Raw genomic sequence first — 19936 nt, forward strand, 5'->3', positions numbered from 1 at the left:
ATCATTCTGAATTTTAGAGTATGTATCATATTATATATATAATTGTATAATAATATAATGTTGCTACGCTTCTCAGGTATAGATCTCTAAGCAGTCTTCAAAAACGTATCTCTGCAAAGATCCAACCTAGAATTAAGGAGAAATTTCCCGACGGTGGGAACAATTAATTGGTGCAACATCTTGCCTCCAGGAGTTTGGGTTTTCCATCACTGGAAGTTGTTAAGAAGAGGTTGGATGGCCATTTGTCCAGAACGGTATAGGACTCCTCCTATGAGTTGAACTAGAACAGGGGTCTCCAACCTTGGTCCCTTTAAGACTTGTGGACTTCAACTCCCAGAGTCCCTCAGCCAGCAAAGCTGGCTGAGGAGCTCTGGGAGTTGAAGTCCACAAGTCTTAAAGGGACCAAGGTTGGAGACCCCTGAACTAGAAGACCTCCAAGGTCCCTTCCAACTCTGTTATTTTGTTGTTTTCCAACCAGGGGTGAAATCCAGCAGGTTCTGACACGTTCTGGCGAACCGGTAGCGGAAATTTTGAGTAGTTCGGAGAACCGGCAAATACCACCTTTGGCTGGCACCAGAGTTGGGTGAGGATGGAGATTTTGACAATATCTTTCCCCCAGGAGTGGGGGGGGGGAATGGGAATTTTGCAGTATCCTTCCCCTGTCACGCCCATCAAGCCACACCCCCAGAACTGGTAGTAAAAAAAAAATTGATTTCACCGCTGTTTCCAACACATGGTTTCCATATAAAGCCTTACAACTTGTAGTGTGTTTATGAAAAAGGACTTTTCTATCAAGATAATATTGCTTTCTAGTCCAATTTCAAAAATAAAGATGTACTCACCTATCTTGTTTTGCTTCTATTTTTGAGAGGGGGAACCTCTCAAACATAGAAGCTTGACTATTCACATGACTCATGGAAAAACATGTGTAATTGAAATTGATACTAACGGAGATCCTTAATCATCACCTTTGTACTTATTTTTAAGCACACTAATACGAATGAAGGCGAAAGATATGAGAACTTGAGGGCACATCACTCCGATGACTTGGATAGATGGAAAATCAGAAAAGATATAGTTAAGTCGCTCCTGATTACAAAGATTTCTGAGCCTTCAGTGGAATCTGTTCATTTTATTTAGAAAAACACTCCATATATTGTCACCTTAAAGCAGGGGTCTCCAACCTTGGTCCCTTTAAGACTTTTGGACTTACACTCCCAGCTTTGCTGGCTGAGGGACTCTGGGAATTGAAGCCCACAAGTCTTAAAGGGACCAAGGTTGGAGACCCCTGCCTTAAAGAATGGAATATTAATAGAAATTGAATATTTTTATTAAGAACTTAATAAGCTTTAGAGTATTGATCTCAAATCTATATCTGTTTGTCAGCCTGTCTGTTTCTCTATCCATCCATCCATCCATCTATCTATCTATATATCTATCTATCTATCCATCCATCTATCCAGGGGTGGGCTTCAGATCCTTTAGCAACAGCTTCGCTGCCCTGTTGCTGGATGGGCGTGGCCATGATGGGCGTGGCCTAGTCAGCCGCCTGCACCACGGCAGGGAGGAGCACTTGTTACCCTCCCCAGGCTCCGGAGGCTTTCCTCGAGCCTCTGGGAGGGCAAAAACAGTTTCCCCTAAGGTCCGGAGACTCTCCAGAGGCTGGAAACAGGCCCGTTTCTAGGCTTCCAGAACCTCTGGTAGGCCCATTTTTTGCCCTCCCAGATCCTCTGTGGGGCCCCTGCACTTACCTGGAATGATGAACTGGCCGCATGGAGATTCCCGGGAGGGGAGGGGTGGCATGGGTGTGGCCAGCCAGGGGTGAGATTTGGGGGTTCGCTGAACCCCAGCAATGTTTGGCTAGAGCAGTGTCTGCGAACCTCTGGCACGTGTGCCGGAAGTGGCACGTGAAACCATCCCACCCCAGAAAAGTGGCGTTCTGACACACATGCACAGGCCAGCACCTGACCTTCCGGGTTGACGTCACACGCATGCGTGATGGCCAGCTGTTCATTAGGTGTTTGGGTGCTGGCTCGCGCATGCACAATGGAACGCCTCTCTTCCGGGTATCACCACTCCCATGTGCGCAAAGGCCAGCTGACTGATATGCATTTGAGCACAGGAATGTGGAAGAGGAGCCGCATTCATCGCGGGATGGTTTCGCGTGCCACTTCCGGCACACAGGCCGGCACACGGGAATGCCAAAGGTTCGCTGACACTGGGCTAGAGGATTGCCTGAACCTTGAGACCCCTCTATCTATCTATCTATCTATCATCTGTCTAATCAATCTGCAACCCAACAAGAAAAACACAGACTTTAGAGGATAATTGGAACTGCAGAAAAAATAATTGCTACCAACCTGCCTTCCATTGAGGACCTGTATACTGCACAAATCATGAAGAGGGCTGTGAAAATATTTACAGACCCCTCGCATCCTGGACATAAACTGTTTCAACTCCTACCGTCAAAATGACGCTATAGAGCACTGCACACCAGAACAACTAGACACAAGAACAGTTTTTTCCCGAATGCCATCACTCTGCTAAACAAATAATTCCATCAACACTGTCAAACTATTTACTGAATCTGCACTACTATTAATCGTCTCATAGTTCCCATCACCAATCTCTTTCCACTTATGACTGTATGACTATAACTTGTTGCTGGCAATCCTTATTATTTATATTGATATATTGACCATCATTTGTGTTGTAAATGTTGTACCTTGATGAACGTATCTTTTCTTTTATGTACACTGAGAGCATATGCACCAAGACAAATTCCTTGTGTGTCCAATCACACTTGGCCAATAAAATTCTATTCTATTCTATTCTATTCTATTCTGTTCTGTTCTGTTCTGTTCTGTTCTGTTCTGTTCTGTTCTATCTATCTGTCTGTCTGTCTGTCTATCATCTATCATTATCTACCTTATCGATCTATTGATCTATCAATAACAGATAAAGGAATTTAGGCTCTCGCTTCTTACTGTGGGATTCAAAAGGCATTGTTTTAAGACAGGGGTGTCCAAACTTGGTCCCTTTAAGACTTGTGGACTTCAACTCCCAGAGTTCCTCAGCCAGCTTTGCTGGCTGAGGGACTCTGGGAGTTGAAGTCCACAAGTCTTAAAGGGACCAAGTTTGGACACCCCTGTTTTAAGAAGTCATGCAAAGCCTTCTTCCTTAGCAAAATGGGTGGCGGTTGTGCCCTTGATTGCAACAGACCTATCTTGGAAACACCCTGCCAGAAAGTCAAAGAAGAAGAAAAAAAATATGGGGAAGTAAAAACCACAAGCAGGAAAAAGACTCTGTGGAAACTCCTCGCGTGATGAATCATGGAATGACTAGAGACGGCAGAGGCTACTGGTAAGGAAAGATTCTGAGAAAGTTGGGTTCTTGGAGAAGCTCCGCTGCTAAAAGGAAACAAGAAAAATAACCGAATACCAGAGTTGGAAGGGACCTTGGAGGTTAACACTAATAATAATAACAGAGTTGGAAGGGACATAACATAACATAACATCAGAGTTGGAAGGGACCTTGGAGGCCTTCTAGTCCAACCCTCTGCCCAGGCAGGAAACCCTATACCACTTCAGTCAGATGGTTATCCAACATTTTCTTAAAAATTTCCAGTGTTGGAGCATTCACAACTTCTGCAGGCAAGTCGTTCCACTTATTAATTGTTCTAACTGTCAGGAAATTTCTCCTTAGTTCTAAGTTGCTTCTTTCTTTGATCAGTTTCCACCCATTGCTTCTTGTTCTACCCTCAGGTGCTTTGGAGAACAGCCCAACTCTCTCTTCTTTGTGGCAACCTCTGAGATATTGGAACACTGCTATCATGTCTCCCCTAGTCCTTCTTTTCATTAAACTAGTTCCTGCAACCGTTCTTCATATGATTTAGCCTCCAGTCCCCTAATCATCTTTGTTGCTCTTCTCTGCACTCTTTCTAGAGTCTCAACATCTTTTTTACATCGTGGCGACCAAAACTGGATGCAATATTCCAAGTGTGGCCTTACCAAGGCATTATAAAGTGGCACTAACACTTCACGTGATCTTGATTCTATTCCTCTGTTGATGCAGCCTAGAACAGTGTTGGCTTTTTTAGCAGCTGCTGCACACTGCTGGCTCATATCTAAATGGTTGTCCACTAGGACTCCAAGATCCCTCTCACAGGTACTACTATTGAGCAAGGTATCACATATACGGTACTGGTGCATTTTGGTTTTTTTGCCTAAATGTAGAATCTTACCTTGGAGGCCTTCTAGTCCAACTCCCTGCCCAGGCAAGAAACCTCACTCCCCGATGACCCTGGCCTCACTTTGGCCTCATCACTGTCCGACTCCGTTTCCAGCTCCGCAGGCTGCTGGCGGACCACAACAACAACAGTAACAAGCTGGGCAATATAGGTGGGGTCTCATAAGACAGAGCAAGGCAGCTATCTTATTTATTTTATTTTATTACTTAGATTTTTATACCACCCTTCTCCCAAAGGACTCAGGGCGGTGTACAGCCAAATTTAAAACAATACAGTGTACAAATTAAAACAACAATTAAAATACATATTTTATAAATGGCCGAAAATTAAAACCGTCGAATTAGACCCATAATAAAATACCCCAGTTAAAATTATTAAAATTCAGAAATTTAAAAAATCAAGCCAGTCCCGCTTGGATAAACAAATACGTTTTCAATTCACGGCGAAAGGTCCGAAGGTCAGGTAATTGACGCAAACCAGGGGGAAGTTCGTTCCAGAGAGTGGGAACCCCAACAGAGAAGGATCTTCCCCTGGGGGCCGCCAGCCGACATTGTTTGGCGGACGGCACCCTGAGAAGACCCTCTCTGTGTGAGCGTACGGGTCGATGGGAGGCATAAGGTAACAGCAGGCGGTCCCGTAAGTACCCGGGCCCTAAGCCATGGAGCGCTTTAAAGGTGGTAACCAATACCTTGAAGCGCACCCGAAAGACCACAGGTAGCCAGTGCAGACTGCGCAGGAGCGGTGTTACCTGGGAGCAATGTGTGGCTCCCTCAATCACCCACGCAGCTGCATTGGGCATTAGATGCCACACAGTGAGCAAAAAGTTATGTGGAAAACCTAGACTGTCACACTCCCTGCTACATCCTTCTGTTGGCCTGGTGGCTTAGCTGTGTTGACCCAAAACTCCCAACAAGAACCTGCTCGGCTGAATATCAGATTTGTCCTCCACAGACAGCAAGGCAACAGGTCTTGTCCATCAGGATTACAACTAGCGAGACAATCACCAAAATATTAATACCGGTACTCCTTGACATACAACCAGGGGTGGGATGCAGCCAGCTCGTATTGGTTCGGGTAAACCAGATGCTAATTTTACATCTGGTTCGCTGAACCGGTAGTTGCAAGGACTGGCTGGCCCCACCTACCCCACCCTGCCCCTCGCAGGAGTCTCCACGCAAACCGTTTTGGATGCCAGGCAAGTGCAGTGCCCACGCAGAGACTCTGGGAAGGTGAAAAATGGGCCTCCTGGAAGTTCCGGAAGTTCCAGAAGTTCCCGAAATCTGAAAATGGCCCCGTTTCCAGCCTCTGGAGGGTCTCTGGAGCCTGGAAGAGGCTGTTTTCATCTTCCCAGAGGCTCAAGAAAAGCCTCTGGAACCTGGGAAGGGTGAAAATGCCCCCCCCCGCCCATGGTGCAGGAGGCTGAGTAGCCACTCCCATCATGGCCACACCCACCCAGCAACCGGGCAGAGAACCAGTTCCTAAAATTTCAAATCCCACCCTTGCATACAACCATTCATCTAGTGACCATTACAACCAGTCACGTTAGTGACCGAAGTTGTAACAGCACTGAAAAAAGTGACTTATGGCCATTTTTCACACTTAACAACCATTGCAGCATCCCCATGATCGAAATTCGGATTCTTGGCAACTGCTTTATATTTATGACGGTCCTCACTGTTCCAGAATCATAGAATAGAATAGAATAGAATAGAATAGAATAGAATAGAATAGAATAGAATAGAATAGAATAGAATAGATCACCTCTTTCGACCTTCGGACCAGCAAATGGGAAGCTGGATTTACCTCACAACTTTGTTAATAACTTAGCAACTGCAAATCAGTCACTTCACAACTGTGACAAGAAATGTCGTAAAATAGGGCAAAACTCACTTAACGATGGTCTTGCTTAGCAATGGAAATTTTGGGCGCAATTATTTTATCCTAGAATTTTTAATTGTATGTTTACTGGGTGTTTTTATTTGTTATGGTCTCTGGTCTATGACTGTAATAAACTGAATTGATTACCTGTGGTCATACGTTGCAGATTACCTGTAATTATGGCTTCTACTGCAATTATGTCACCGTGAGTTGTATGCTGCATGGGCAACTCAATAAATTGAATTATTTAATAAAGTAGGAGACAAGTACAGTGGGAAGTAATTTACAAAAGCTAGTTGAAAAGAGCCTCTAACCCAACTGCAACCTTAAACACTCAAAGAGCCATTAGGACCTGTTTCCCACTGAAAAGAGAACACCGGGAGCCACAAAAACTTTCCCGTGCCTGACTATTTCTTGAGCGGCCCCAAAACTAGCATATGCAGTTGAATTAAATGTTCTGTTTTCTTCTTAAACTTTTTTTTTTCTTGGATTTATCCATGGTTGGCCTATCGGGGGGGTGAAAAAGTTCAATAAATTGCATGCCGGTGGGTGTCGCACTTTGGCAGCTGTGGCGCATATTTTGAGTGACAGGGAGCCACAGCAGAGGGGTGAAAGAGCCATATGCGGCTCCCGAGCCGCAGGTTGCTGACCCCTGCTTTAACCAGATTAGTTTTCCAACAAAATATATTGGCTGCAAACTATTTTGCCAACATTTTCAACAGTTTTTTTTCCAGATGCATTTCAAGATTAAGGCCAAACTATTATCAGGAAAGCCACTCAGCAAAATCATCCAAACAAGCAGAAAAGGAGAGCATGGTGTACCGCAGCTGATATGTCAAAGCCAGATTCAACCAGAGATTGCTTGCAATGGGCGGGTATTTGCTTTCCATGTCCACAAATGAAGAGGAACCCAAAACAACCCGAGGCCTGATCCCGACAGCATCAAGAGACAGTCTTTTTAAAAATCCATATTTATGTGATTTCTCCTCCTGAAGGCCTCAATAAGAATTTGCTTCTGAATGAAACTTTCAAATGCATCTAACAAAGCGGCGTGAAAATTCCAGCCGGGTGTTTAAACAACCGTTCCAGAAGAATGGAATAAAAAACAAACAAACACCCACTTCGGAATTGTTGCCAAGAAAACTTCATCAGGATCGGATTGAATGTGATGATTTTGCTTTTCGTTTCTTTCCAAACACTTCAATCGAATGTCTATGCGCCAGAAGACAATGACCACAGATTCGAAATGAATGCGAAATTAAGAAAAGAACTCTTTTTTTTTTCATAAAAAAGTTTTATTTTTACAATCATGTCAAACAACTCATCCAATGTACAGTTATATACAATTAGTCGGGCTTGCCCAGTCACCCCCCCCCTTTTTAACACTCTTCCCTCTTCTACCTTCTTTTACTTTCCTAACCTTCCTCTCCTTCTCTTATCTACATCCTCTCCTCCCTCCACCCTACACCTTCCTTCTCCCTCTTCTACCCCTCTTCCGCCCTCTTCTCCTCTTTCCTACCTCCTACTCTCTCTTTTCTCCCTCCCCACCGTTCTAAAATGGTAACTGGGCAGACCCGACCCTACATTAATTATATTTATACATCTTCAATAATCCCTGTACATTAACCATCACTCCATCTCTACCCTCAACCCCCAATTCCCTCCCCTTACCCCCCACCCCGACTTCCCAGAACAAAATGCAGGGTATCAAAACTAACAATCATAATCTAAAATAATTCCTAAATTGTAATCTCTAGTCACTCCACACTTAATCACACTCTCAATTCCCCTCTCCTTCAGAAATATATCTAATACAAAATATTTCCTAAATTTACTCATATGCTATTCGATATTTTTTTATCTGATACTTATTTTGAATATAATCAATCCACATTTTCCATTCTAAAATATATTTTTCTTGTCTTTCAAGTAAGCAGAGATTTTTGCCATTTCTGCCAGATTTGATACTTTGAGTGTCCATTCTTCAATTGTAGGTAATTCTTCTTTCTAAGAAAAGAACTCTTGAGGCACCCATGAAGCAGTCTCACTCAAGACTCAGCGGTTCATGCAATGTTGAACATTTGTGAGTCCAAAGCAACCCCATAGAAAATATGGGAGTTAAAATGGAGCATCTGAAAGGCCCAGCCGGGTAATCCGCAACTCACAACAGTTCGTTTAGTGACCATTCGAAGTTACAACGGCGCTGAAAAAAGTGACTTATGACCAGTGGTGGAATTCAATTTTTTTTACTACCGGTTCTGTGGGCGTGGTGTGGCTTGGCGGGTGTGGCTGGGGAAGGATACTGCAAAATCTCCATTCCCACCCCACTCCTGGGGAAGGATACTGCAAAATCCCCATTCCCGCCCCACTCCTGGGGAAGGATACTGCAAAATCCCCATTCCCACCCCATTCCAGGGGAAGGATACTGCAAAATCCTCATTCCCTCCCCACTCCAGGGGAAGGTTACTGCAAAATCCTCATTCCCTCCCCACTCCAGGGGAAGGTTACTGCAAAATCCCCATTCCCACCCTACTCCAGGGGAAGGATATTGCAAAATCCCCATTTCCACCCCACTCCAGGGGAAGGATACTGCAAAATCTCCGTTCTCGCCCCACTCTGAGGCCAGCCAGAGCTGGCATTTGCCGGTTCTCCAAACTACTCAAAATGTCCGCTATCGGTTCTCCAGAACCTGTCAGAACCTGCTGAATAGCACCCCTGCTTATGACCGTTTTTCACATATCCGTGGCAGCAGCCCCATGGTCACGTGTTCAAAATTCACATGCTTGGCAACTGACTCCTGTTTATGACGGTTCCAATGTCCTGAGGTCATGAGATCACCTTTTGCAACCTTCTGACAAGCAAAATCAATGGGGAAGCCGGTATCAAAACCGGGGGTGTGTGGGGAGAGGAAATCAGGAGATTCAGGCAGTTCAAATGAGGATAAAGATTTATTGGGTGCTTGAGCTGTCCACGAGAATCTGGCCAACTAGCCAGTCAAGGGAAATGAGCGGGAGATAAGAAAGACATTCAAGGTAGGCTGGACTAACATCTCTTGCAGGCACACATAGTCTCATGACTTATGACACACATTTGACCCCTCCCTCAGGCTCAGCCTGGTCATCTCCCAAAGCCGGATTCATTTAACAACCGTATTACTAACTTATTCACTGCAGTGATTCACTTAACAACTATCATGAGAAAGATCATAAAACGGGGCAAAACTCACAACAACTGCCTCGCTTAGCAACAGAAATTTTGGGCTCAATTGTGGTCACCCACTCAAGGATTACCTGTTAGCAGGTGAAGGTACATTGGACTGAAAAATAGCCAGCCTAGAGTAGAATAATCATTAACTTCCATCTTCCTCCTCTAGAAATTAGTAACCAAGGATGAGCCATTTCTGGTTATCCAAGCCTTCTTCATGTGATCTTGACTGGTTCTGACGGAGGGGAAGGCAGGTGAAAGAATGAGGCACAGTTTTTTTTTTACACTGGCAGGAAAGGAATACGCAGCTCTATTTGCGGTTTCCAAAGCTTATTCACACTACTATAGCACTGCTATCACATTCCACCTAAAATACTGCATCCAGATTTGGTCATCGCATTGCAAAAAAAAGTCTTTGGAAAAACTGCAGAGAATAGAATAGAATAGAATAGAATAGAATAGAATAGAATAGAATAGAATAGAATAGAACAGAATAGAATAGAATTAAGAATAGAACAGAACAGAACAGAATAGAATTAGGAGAGGGAACCTCCGATTGACCATTCTGTCATGGTTTCCTGCCTAACCAGGGGGTTGAGCTAGAAGACCTCCAAGGTCCCTTCCAACTCTTTTTATCCTATTATAAATGAATCCTGATCTTAGTGGGAAACCAATTTCTCCTTGAACGTTGCAAAAAGAAGGCAGGTATAAAGGAAGAGCAGAATGCAAGGAGTCCTTGACTTTCACAACAGTTCATTTAGTGACTATTCAAAGTTGCGACGCACTGGAAGAAAGTGACTTATGACTTTTAGGTCAGGCTTACGACCGTTGGGGCATCTCCATGGTCACATGATCAAAATGTGGATGCTTGGGAGGCGACTCATATTTGGGACTGTCGCAGTGTCCTGGAGTCACGCGATCACCTTTTGCTGCCTTGCAACAAAGTCAATGGGGAAGCCAACTTCACTTCGCATGATTCACTTAACCACGGTGGCAAGAAAAGTCGTAAAATGAGGCAAAGCTCGCTTAACAACTGTCTCGCTCAGCGACAGAAATGTGGAGTTCCACTGGGAGTCGTCATTCAAGGACTGTCTGTACAGCAAAATCGGCTTAACGGCTTTCCACATCGTAGGCTTAGGCGGCAGCAATCTCAGAAGCTTTCAAACTTCCCCTTTTTTTTTTTGAAGACCAGAAAAACGTAACCATAAACCCTACATAAAGGAAGAAGCTTCTGCCTTTCGGTTTCCTTAGCGCAGTGGTTCTCAACCTTTATAGTGCTGCGACCCCTTTAACACAATTTCCCACGATGTGGCGACCCCTGAGGATCTCAGCGCGCCTCAGCAGCCGCAGAAGGGGGAAAAAAGCGACAAACTGTTTTTTTGAATTTATCGCGCCTGAAGCCGTCTTGGCTAGCGATCTGAACTGCTTGCGATTGCCTTGAGGACGGAGGCATTAAAGCAGAGACTCCTCCCCTATTAAGTTTATCGCGCCTGAAGCCAGATTAGGCTAGCGATTTGAAGAGCCTGCAGCTGGCTTGTGGAGTCAACTTCTTCGAATCGCAAGTATACTACCCATATTTCCGATGGTCTTAGGCGACCCCTGGAAAATCGTCATTTGACCCCCAATGGGGTCACGACCCACAGGTTGAGAACTGCTGCCTTAGTGTGATTGTGTGTCGAAATTTTCACCCAGCCTTTCTTCTTTGAGACCTGCATGTACCAACAGACTTTCAGGAGATCCTTGGCCCGAAATATCTATAGCAGTGATGGCAAATCTTTTCGGCATCGAGTGCCCAAACCGGAATGCCCGTGCAGGCGCATGTGCCGGAGGACCGGAAACCTGGAAATCTGAAGAGCAGCTGGCCAGCGCACATGTGCGTGCAGACCAACTGGTGTTCAGGTTTCTGGCAAAGGCATGCACGTTGGCCAGCTGGTCTTTGCACACGCCGGAACACCGGAAACTCGAAGACCAGCTGGCCGGGGTGCGCATGCCTGTTATTTGGCTGTTTTGGGGGGCGTTTTCAGGACTTTTTCAGGATGTTTTTCAGGCTGAAAAGAGCCCGAAAAAACCCCCAAAAAATGGACCAGAAAATGGCGTGTGCATGCTGGAAACCAGAAGAGCCAATGGTGAAATCCAAATTTTTTTACTACTGGTTCTGTGGGCGTAGCTTGGTGGGCATGGTGTGGCTGGGTGGGCGTGGCAGGGGAAGGATCCTGCAAAATCCCCATTCTCTCCCTACTCCTAGGGGAAGGGCATTGCAAATTCCCCATTCCCACCCCACTCTTCAGGAGAAGGATATTGTAAAATCCCCATTCCCTGCCCACTCCCTGGGGGAAGGATACTGCAAAATCCCCATTCCTTCCCCATTCCTGGGGGAAGGATATTGCAAAATCCCCATTCCCTCCCCATTCTGGGACCAGCCAGAGGTGGTATTTGCCGGTTCTCCGAACTGCTCAAAATTTCTGCTACCGGTTCTCCAGAACCTGTCAGAACCTGCTGGATTTCACCCCTGAGAAGAGCAGCTGGTGACAGCGAGGGTGCCCACAGAGAGGGCTCTGTGTGCCATAGGTTCACCATCACGGATCTATAGTGTTTTTTTTTGAGGTTAAATCTTTGAGTTGAGAATGGATGAGTGTCATTCTTAGTGTGGAAAAAAGTAAATCTGACGTGATTTAGCAGAGCTGTGAATATCTGAGAGTGTCCCTGGGTTATAATACTACTTCGGTTTTAACCCAGGCCAGCATCTTCTTTTGAAGTTGACGTCAAAGAGGAGCCAGATAGTCCTCAACGTACGACACACAATGGGAACCAGAATTTCTGTTGGTAAGTGTCGTGTCCCATTCCTCCGCTGACGGCCGGGTCAGGGAAATCCGAATCAGGCGTGCCTCTGCAGTTCTGCCAAAGTCCTAGCAAAGTTCTCAAGGCAGGCAGGAGACCAGAAAGTGACTTCAGCAAGATAAGGTAGACTTTGCCTGACTCAGAGAATGCCAGAAAGCAGATCCTTTATATAGGCCATGGGGTGTGGCTCCATGACTCAGCACTTATCCAGGCCTGCCCCTCCCTTCCTTCTGTTGCCGCCGCCTATCAATTCTCCTGAAGCGAGGGTCACTCCAGTCTGCAGCTGTTGGTAATTGCCCTTCCTCAGTCTCACATGCTATGGGGGAGGGGAAGGGGTCTAGTTGCTCCGTTTGCCTGGGCATGGAGCCAGAGCTGGGGGCTGGAGGCATTTCTTCCTCCTCGGCCTGTCTGGGCATGGAGCCAGGGCTGGGGCCAGGAAGCATGCTAGGACATTCCTCAGCGTTCGGAAGCAGATAAGACGGGCCCAGCTGCGGAGAAAGCAGACGAGGCACAACAGGTAAGCAAGATTATTGTTAAATGAATCACGCCTGATTTTATTTTTATTTTTTATTAAATGTATTTGTCACCTTTAAGCGGTTAAGTAATCAACAGGTAGACACTCACCTCTGAGAAATTCAGAAGAGTGCCTGCTGGATTCACATCAGCAAATAACCATGGCAACGACTGACAGCTTATGGATATTCTAAAGCTATCCGCAGCCAAAGTCTAGAAAAGAGACATATTCAGATATCTCCTACCCCGCTGAGGACGAATTCCACTATTTCCATGCCTGTTGTAAAACCTTTGTTAGGATTCTAGGGAGGGGGTCCGGGGGTGGGCTTCAAAAATTTTAGCCAGGGGTTCTCTGCCTGATTGCTGGGTGGGCATGGCCATGGTGGGCTGGCCTAGTCAGCCTCCTGCACCATGGCGGGGGGGGCATTTTTGCCCTCCCCAAGCTCCAGAGGCTTTTCTCGAGCCTTCGGGAGGGCGAAAACGGCCACCCCAGACTCTGGAGGCTGGAAATGGGCCCGTTTTCGGCCTTTCCGAACTTTCAGTAGGCCCGTTTTTCACCCTCCCTGAGCCTCCACACACGCACTGCACTTACCTGCATCCAAAACGGGCCACGTGGGGACTCCTGGGAGGGGAGGGGCTGGGTGGGCAGGGCCAGCCAAGAGTGGGATTTGGGGGTTCTCCGAACTGCACAGAATCTTAGCTTGAGGTTCTCCCGAACCCCTGCGAACCCCCAGCAGCCCACCCCTGAGGGTGTCCTAACTCCCAATCCAGCACAGGAGTCTCAAGAGAGTTGAGAGCTGGTTTCCAGAGATTCCTCACTAGTTTTGCTGACGCCGATTTCTCTGGGATTGCTAATTTAGCTTGCCTTGCCCTCATTTCTCTGCCCTGCTCTTTTGGAGAGACAAAAAAAAAAAATTAGAAATCCAGAAAAACATGTCTCGATACAAATAAACTCTGGTGAAATACAGGTGGTCCTTAGCTCATGCAGGAGACCTATACAAGGGATTCGAACCGCCGAACTGCCGACCTTTCCGACTGACAAGCTCAGCGTCTTAGCCACTGAGCCACCTAGAGGGATGGGTATGTCCAGTGTTTACCCTATCAACTCTGACCAGCCCTGATGGAAGAACACAGTCCGTGCCTTGTGCCACAGTGATCTCCTGGATGAGTGCTGGATGCCGCGTTGCCACCCAGGTCAACTTCCTTGGAATGTCCTATTCAATGTTTCTACTGTAAACGTTGGTGTTGTTTGTTCCTCGCTGTAAGAAGCTCCAACAAACACACTGATCCGGGATTGCTTCTGGACAACCAATATGATGTAGAGGTTCAGGGGTTGGGGAAGGACTGGAGACATCCAGATCCAAAATCCAGCCTCACCCATGAAAATTGTTCTCTCAGCTCAACATCTTTTTTTATAGCGTGGCGACCAAAACTGGGTGCAGGATTCCAAGTGTGGCCTTACCAAGGCCTTATAAAACGGTGTTAACACTTCACGTGATCTTGATTCTATCCCTCTGTTGATGCAGGCTAGGACTGTGTTGGCTTTTTTTGGCAACTGCGGCACACTGCTGGCTCATATTTAAGTGTTTGCTAGGACTCCAAGGTTAAGACTAAATAAGGGAAAAGAAGATTTGCAGAAAAAAGCTCAGGGCCCAAATTATAGGGAGGGAATTTATAAAGAGGGAAGCCTGCTGGCCAGTGGTGAAATCCAATTTTTTTTTTTACTACCGGTTCTGTGGGCGTGGCTTGGTGGGCATGGCAGGGGAAGGATACTGCAAAGTCTCCATTCCCATCCCACTCCAGGGGAAGGATACTGCAAAATCCCCATTCCCTCCCCACTCCTGGGGAAAAGATACTGCAAAATCTCCATTCCCACCCCATTCTGGGGCCAGCCAGAGGTGGTATTTGCCAGTTCTCTGAAATACTCAAAATTTCTGCTACTAGTTCTCCGAACTGCTCAAAATTTCTGCTACCGATTCTCCAGAACCTGTCAGAACCTGCTGGATTTCACCCCTGCTGCCGGCCCTGATTTGAATTTATTCAAGGAGCGATCATGTGATTTCAGAAAAACCAAATCTTTGAGTAGCGGAATGAGGAAGCAGCCAGAAAGATGAGCTGTGCCGTCCATTTGCTGCTGAGAAATCAGAGCCGACAAATGCGACATGCAAAAAAAAAAAAAGTGTGGCACTGCACAGTTCTTTTCACCAAATTCTTATCCTTCATTCTCTCCCGGCCCTCCCCTTTCAATGAATCAACATCAGCAATTGAATTGTGCTGCAATTCCAGCAAGAGGTTTGACTTCTACCATTCGCTATGCTCTTAACAAAAACAATTGGGCAACTTGGCAGCCCTGATCAAATATAACATGACATAACATAACAACAGAGTTGGAAGGGACCTTGGAGGCCTTCTAGTCCAACCCCCTGCCCAGGCAGGAAACCCTACACCATCTCAGTCAGATGGTTATCCAACATTTTCTTAAAAATTTCCAGTGTTGGAGCATTCACAACTTCTGAAGGCAATTCGTTCCACTTATTAATTGTTCTAACTGTCAGGAAATTTCTCCTTAGTTCTAAGTTGCTTCTTTCTTTGATCAGTTTCCACCCATTGCTTCTTGTTCTACCCTCAGGTGCTTTGGAGAACAGCCCGACTCCCTCTTCTTTGTGGCAGCCCCTGAGATATTGGAACACAGCTATCATGTCTCCCCTGGTCCTTCTTTTCATTAAACTAGACATACCGAGTTCCTGCAACCGTTCTTCATATGTTTTAGCCTCCAGTCCCCTAATCATCTTTGTTACTCTTCTCTGCACTCTTTCTAGAGTCTCAACATCTTTTTTACATCGTGGCGACCAAAACTGGATGCAATATTCCAAGTGTGGCCTTACCAAGGCATTATAAAGTGGCACTAACACTTCACGTGATCTTGATTCTATCCCTCTGTTTATGCAGCCCAGAACTGTGTTGGCTTTTTTAACAGCTGCTGCACACTGCTGGCTCATATCTAAATGGTTATCCACTAGGACTCCAAGATCCCTCTCACAGGTACTACTATTGAGCAAGGTGCCACATATACGGTACTGGTGCATTTTGTTTTTTGGGCCTAAATGTAGAACCTTACTTTTTTCACTGTTGAATTTCATTTTGTTAGATAGCGCCCAATGTTCAAGTCTGTCAAGATCTTTCTGTAACTTGAGCCTATCTTCTGGAGTGTTGGCTATTCCTGCCAGCTTGGTGTCATCTGTCATGAATGGAGGAGAACATAAAAATCGTTGACAAAATCACTGCCGGTCAATTAAAAAAAAGGAACCCTTTACATTTGTAATTATGTTTACACTTGTATCTGTCATAAAATACATGCTTGATGAAAATAAAATAAATAAATAAATAAATAAAATAAACATCTTGCAATGATACCTTTAACACCCTCAAACAGCCACATCTGCCTATACCAGGTCCTTGGGACTCGGGTAGGTGGACAAAAATGCCAAATCTAGTCTAATTATCTGGCCGACTGCGCAAGCAACCATCAAAATAAGAAAAACTCCAAATCTAATCTGAACATCTGGCTGGCCTTGCGATGAACCATAACATCGTGAATATCCAGTAAAAACAAAAATTAAATGAAACCTTGATGATGATAATGAACTGGAACTGAGGAAAGAAGGGATCCACGCAATATTAATAGAAAACAATCTCAATCTTTTAACATACTTTTAAACTGCTGCACATAGAAACATATGGCAATTCCAGATGTTTTAGTATTACATCAGATTTGCCCCCATTTCAGATTGCTCTAGTGTCCATATCTGGGGTTGTTTTTAAAGCCAACTGTAGAAACACTGCACTGGATTTTCCCATGCATTTGAAGGAGTGTAGATCAGGAAATCTTGCTCTAATCCATTCATTTGTTTCTTTGTTTTAAAGAGATAAGCCTCCAAGGTTGATCAAGATAGTATACTTGAATATCCCTTAGACATTGTCAAGCTCTTTGCCCAGAACCACCAGGGTATGACTAAGGAGTCATGAGTATCTGAATATCGAAAGAAATCCACAGTTTCTACTAAAGAAAGTCTTGGTATTTGAATTCTGCCTTCTAGGATTTGTTAACATTTAAGCCAAAATCCCATCATTTCCTGGTCTTGATCTATAGGCATGAAAGTTGGCTGGGTGACTCAATCTCTCTCAGCCCAACTCACCTCATAGGGCTGCTATTGAGGGGAAAATAGAAGGAGGAGAGTATGTTGGATATCCTTGCTGCCTTGAGTTGTTTGTAAAAAAAAAATATCATAAGGGCGGGACATAAATAAATAAATTGTGCTTTATGTTGGCAGAAGATTCACAAGTTTGAAAGTTTACTTGAAAAAATCGGGACGGCGCATGACATAGGTTCCAAAACAACCTATTTCCATTGACATTTTAGCCAATTATTCTTGGTTTTTCTCCTTCATGATTTCATTCATGTATTTATTTGACGGACCCTATAGAACAGCCCAATCTAAACAACTTTGGGTGCCCTACATCAAAACTTCCGAGCGATGGAATATGGCCGTGCATTAAAACAATCGACATTCAGTAGCGTTAAACCTGAAAAACAATTGAGAGGAGTAAAAAAGAAAAAAGAATTGTGCCAATAACATATCTAGTCTTTTATCTAACTTCTGCACTCTACATTACGTCAGTCTTTGACTGAAATACCAGTCTTACCCCAAATGGAGCAATAAAAAGGAGTAGATCTTTGCACTTTGAGAACTACTGGTAACTTTCTGTCTTGAAGAAATCTAGGGCTTGGCTCTTTTTTTAAAAAAATCCATATCTCTGCAAGACAGTTTGCAGAAAATCTTGTCTCCGCACATCCATGTCTTCTTTTCCTGCAGGAAAACTTCCGATAACCTTTAAATGCCCTTCAATCCGCCTGGAAAGAAAGCAAAGAGCGATTGTGGACAATTCTGAGATTTCCCAGCCTCTTGTTTATTCCTTATTTCCAAATCGTTGTTTGGTTGTCTAGAAAGAAATATGATTTAAGATGCTGCTTCCTTCTATTATGAAGGACAGCAGTATTTCTCAATCTCGGCCATTTTAAGGTGTGCGGACTTCAACTCCCAGAATTCCGTGGCCAGTATCCTTGGGAATTCTGGGGATTGAAGTCCATGCCTCTTTAAAATGGGTAAGATTGAAGAAACCTTAATCTACGTAATGAGGACAATCCAGGTCATGACAGAGACGTAACATATGTCCATGTTAAAACTTACATTTAGCACACGTAAAGGAAGCGGGGGCAATGGTTCGAAAGCATTGTTTTGCAAGCCCCTCGTGTCAACATTGTCCTTTAAAACCACATTAAACCATCCAAGAGAAGTTCCCCCCCCCCCCCGCTGGTATTTGGCACAGTCTATCTCTCTCTTGCATTGCGTCCGAATGATCCACCGATTACATTACAGAATGGTCACCATTGTCATCCGCTCGATATTTATTTATTTATTTATTTATTTATTGATCACATTTGTATACCGCCCTATCTCCCGAGGGACTCAGGGCGGTTAACAGGCATATAAAAAGGACATATAAATACAGATTAAAACACAAATAAAAAACTTATTCTAACCAGCCTGATTACCAAAACCAATTAAAATCAATATAAAATTTAAAATTTCAAAAATTTAAAAATCTAAAAAAACCTATTAAAATATTAATAGCAGCTTGCCTGCTTTCAGGGACGGATTAAGAATAGTTGGGAGCTCTCGCCGCCCCACAGCCAGGGAAAAATCTGTGGCTGATACAAAACGGGAAAGGGAGATGCAGAAGGCGAGCCAAATAAAAGCAGGGAAGGCATCTCTTCTGGGTTTGTTTGTTTTTTATTGATCATCTCTTTCGGTTTTATCGTAAAGCCAATTCAGGGAACTGGGGAATTAGAACACTGAGTTGCTAAGAACCAAATCTGAACTGCAAGACAAATCAGCCACAAAAGGGTATCTTAATTAATTTCGATGCAAATAGTAATGCTACACTGTGGTTTTAAGTGTTTCTCAACACTTGGCAACTTTAAGAGGTCTGGACTTCAAACTCCCACAATTCCCTAGCCAGCAGGCTTTAACATCTGTGGACTTCCGTTCGCAGAATTCCCCAGCCAGCATGCTATCAAACAACAGGGCTCTCCAACCTTGGCAACTTTTAAGACTTCTGGACTTCAACTCTCAGAATTCCTCAGCCAGCTTTGCCACCAGCCTAAGAGACATCTCATCCTTTGGCCGTCCTTGTCCAGCATGCAAGGTTTGCTTTTATTTTTGAAAGCAACTTTTTAAAAAATTACATATGTGCATGTGTTTATGCCTACACAACTTCACAGCACTACTGATTCAGCCCTTCACAATAATCCCAGTTGCTGATGGGACCCCTGGAGAAAATGAATTGCCCAGCCCTGTATAAGAGGCATGGACTGAAATTCCTAGATTTCCCTAGCCAGGTTGCTTTAATATTTATGGACTTCAGTTCCCAAAACTCCCTGGCCATCCCGCTTTTTCATTCCCCCTCAGTATGTTGGCTGGGGAATTCTGGGAGTTGAAGTCGGCCCCTCTTCTAGTCGTTGAGATTGATACACTGGTAGAGACTTGAAGTGGCACAGTTCTGAAACAATTAATCACTATCATATTTGAGGAACCAAAATTTGGCAAGCCATCAGCAAGGAGAGTCCAAATTCAATTTTTCGCTCTTATTTATTGATCATCTGGATTTTTGCAATCCTCGTGCTGATTTACCCACGTAGTTGCCAGCCTTTGTTTTTTTAAATAATATTAAAAATAAAAATATTGTAAATATTTTTTAAATATTGACCCGTTCGGTCAATACTTGCTCTATAGTAACCCACCATATAGGAACAAAAAACACACTTCTGGTGTTATTTTCTAAATCTGTTTTTATTTACACATATCCAAGTTTAATAGGCTTTGAAACTGCATCAACCTCCACCAAACTGCTTCTGGCTAGCTACCTGTATCCTCCTGTGCACAGATTTTGACTGTGCAATGTAAATCCCAAGAAGGCTGGAAACCGAATGCCATTGCTATAAGAATAGTTTAGTTAGCAACTGTAATCTCCTAGCAAACTTTAAAAATATACAGCACCAATTTGGTGCTGCATATATACAGCTATAAAATATACAGTAAAATGCAATTTGGGTTGCAAGTAGCTGAATTGCGACACGTGACTGTGAGGTGGTGCAACATCCCTAACTTGAAGAATCGGTCATAAGTCACTTTT

The 19936-nt window shown here is 44.4% G+C and overlaps 1 long non-coding RNA gene across 1 annotated transcript; it reads right to left on the minus strand.

Annotated features, from left to right (window-relative positions):
• Nucleotides 1-10703: 10703 nt before the first annotated feature.
• LOC131185037 (uncharacterized) lies at nucleotides 10704-16120 on the minus strand. The gene is made up of 3 exons (XR_009152081.1): nucleotides 15801-16120; nucleotides 12794-12895; nucleotides 10704-12657 (listed from the first exon to the last, which is right to left on the minus strand). It is a non-coding gene; the product is annotated as an uncharacterized LOC131185037 (long non-coding RNA).
• Between the last annotated feature and the right edge of the window lie 3816 nt (nucleotides 16121-19936).

This window comes from Ahaetulla prasina, chromosome 14 (genome assembly GCF_028640845.1).
Source record: "Ahaetulla prasina isolate Xishuangbanna chromosome 14, ASM2864084v1, whole genome shotgun sequence".
In the NCBI taxonomy this organism is placed as follows: domain Eukaryota; kingdom Metazoa; phylum Chordata; class Lepidosauria; order Squamata; family Colubridae; genus Ahaetulla; species Ahaetulla prasina.